A 2754-nucleotide genomic window follows, 5' to 3' on the forward strand; every position below is an offset into this window, starting at 1 on the left:
TTTTTTTTTATGGTGGGGGTCATAATCTGTTTCGGCCGGGTAAATGCTGCATTTTCGGTTTCAGTCCAGAATTAGTTTCGGTGCATCCCTACTACTAAGCCAGACAATGAAGTGGTAGGCCTACACCACATCAATGTTTGGCTTAGTATATAGTGATAAGAGATATGCTGCACTATTGTCAATGTCTGGCACAATGTATAGTGATAGGGATTATGCTGTACCACCGTCAATGTCTGCCTCTGTATATAGTGATAGGTGTTATGCTGTACCACCGTCATTGTCTGCCTCAGTATATAGTGGTAGGTGTTATGCTGTACCACCGTCAATGTCTGCCTCAGTATATAGTGATAGGTGTTATGCTGTACCACCGTCAATGTCTGCCTCAGTATATAGTGATAGGTGTTATGCTGTACTACCGTCATTGTCTGCCTCTGTATATAGTGATAGGTGTTATGCTGTACCACCGTAATTGTCTGCCTCAGTATATAGTGGTAGGTGTTAAGCTGTACAACCGTCAATGTCTGCCTCAGTATATAGTGGTAGGTGTTATGCTGTACCACCGTCAATGTCTGTCTCAGTATATAGTGGTAGGTGTTATGCTGTACCACCGTCAATGTCTGCCTCAGTATATAGTGATTCGGTGTTATGCTGTACCGCCGTCAATGTCTGCCTCAATATATAGTGATAGGTGTTATGCTGTACCACCGTCAATGTCTGCCTCAGTATATAATAATAACAGTAATGCTGTACCACCTTCAGTGTCTGCGCCAGTATATAACGATAGAAGCTATGCAGTTTTAAAGTGTGTGTGTGTGGGGGGGTGCCACATACAGGATCTGCCCCAGGTGCCAAATACTCTAGGTACGCCCCTGCTTTATTGGATATTTTTGTGTTAAATATATGATCTTACACCTCTGGTGTGGAAACATGTCAGATGGAATCCAACCAGTTGATTTATCACCTGAACAGTAATGTTATTATGCTATAGCTGTCACTTACCATGCAGAACAATGACATTTAGACTCCGCTCCAAACACAAACTTGCTTTGTTGCTTAACCCCTTCGTGACAAAGGCTGATTCTATTTTTTGTACCCTTCGTGACAATGGCTGTTTTATCGTTTCTGCGGTGTTTGTGTTTAGCTGTAGTTTTCTCTTAACCCATTTACTAAACCCACACAAGTTATATATTGTTTTTTTCAGGACAAGAAGGGCTTTCTTCAGACACCATAATTTTTTTCATATGATGTAATTTCCTATAATAAAAATAATAAAATATGACGAAAAATTGAAAAAAAAACACATTTTCTCACTTTTATTTGAAAAATCTTTTATTCATCATAAAAAAACTACTGAAAAAACCTGCTAAATAGATTCTACTATTTGTCCCGAGTTTAGAAATACCCAATGTTTTTATGTTTTTTTGCTTTCTTCTACACGTTATGGGGCAATAAGTACAAGTAGAGTTTTGCTAATTCAAAACCATTTTTCTCTGAATCTGGTAATTCTGTCTCTATGTGGTATTTGGGGCATCTTTGAAGCCAGCAAATTAAATTTACCCCACCAAACCATATATTTTTGAAAACTAGACACCCCAGGGTATTTTAGATGCTGATAGTTTAACCCTTTCCATGCACAAATCCTACCACCAACCCTTGTCAAAGTTTGTGATAGTAATTGTTTTTGGTGTTTTTTTCACATACGTTGTACTTCAGGTGTGAAATTACAGCTCCATCTCCATATGTGTTCAGCAACATCTCCTGAGTACATTGATACCCCACATGCATGGGTTTGTCAGATTGTTTGGGGGCAAAAGGGCCACATTTGGAACATGAGCAATTCAAATTCAGTAGGAATTTTACATCTGGGTAAAGAAAAATGCTTGTACCCAACTATCAGTAGGGACAGGTTACAAGAAAGCCTGGCCTATCTCCAAGAAGGGATTTGATCTAGCACCTTAAGTGGTCCCTCATGCCATGGAATGGACACAGGGTTCACTTGACAGTGCAAATAAAAACGCTTAAAAATGGAGGAGCAAATAAAAGCTAAAAAACTGTAAATGTAACAAAAAATAAAATAAAAAATATACAAAAATGGAGCAGGAACAAAAAAAAATTAAAAATGGGAAACTGTGTGATACAGCTTGAAGCAGTCACCGACACAGAGTGCAGGTTTTCCAGGGCAATCTGGACAGTAAAATGTAGTGTCCTTTCTTTGCCCTCTGCTGTAGCATACCCTGCATCTCTTTTGGGGATTCTGCTTCTTTGCTGTAGGGGGGATTTTAAAAATAAAATGGGTAGCCCCAATTCTGTTGGTTCCCATCACTACTTGGGGACCAGGCGCATCACGGTACAAGATACCTGAAATTACTTCGAGCTGAAACTGCAAAAAAGACAGCTTCAGCCCAGTGTCTGCTTTTTTGTGCAGCAAAAAAGCGTTATAGGTTGCAATTTGCATTAGATAAATTGCAACCTTCTTGTACCAGGCCTTTGTCTTCCTCATAATGAGGTAGGGCTGTAGGAGTTGATCTGACAGATCAACTCCACCCATGTGCTTGTTATAGGCCCTGATGCACACTGGCTTTGTAGTGACCCCAGCTCTGCCACGGACAGAAACCTCCACGGTTCTTTCATCGTGGATGGTGCTCAGCATGCACACCTCTTTTCTGTCCCTGAACTTCAATGCCAAAAGCTCCTCTTGGCGTAGAGCTGAGGTCTCCCCCTTTCCTAGCCGGGTTCGTACCAGGTGTTGTGGGA

The 2754-nt window shown here is 40.7% G+C and overlaps 1 non-coding gene across 1 annotated transcript; it reads right to left on the bottom strand.

The window, feature by feature from the left end:
• Positions 1–1878: 1878 nt before the first annotated feature.
• Positions 1879–2008, bottom strand: LOC149275963 (small nucleolar RNA SNORA35). The gene has a single exon (XR_016279369.1). It is a non-coding gene; the product is annotated as a small nucleolar RNA SNORA35 (small nucleolar RNA).
• Positions 2009–2754: the final 746 nt, after the last annotated feature.

Source organism: Sceloporus occidentalis, unplaced genomic scaffold (assembly GCF_023333645.1).
Source record: "Sceloporus occidentalis isolate IW3139 unplaced genomic scaffold, rSceOcc1.0.p SCAF_254, whole genome shotgun sequence".
NCBI classification, from domain to species: Eukaryota; Metazoa; Chordata; class Lepidosauria; order Squamata; family Phrynosomatidae; genus Sceloporus; species Sceloporus occidentalis.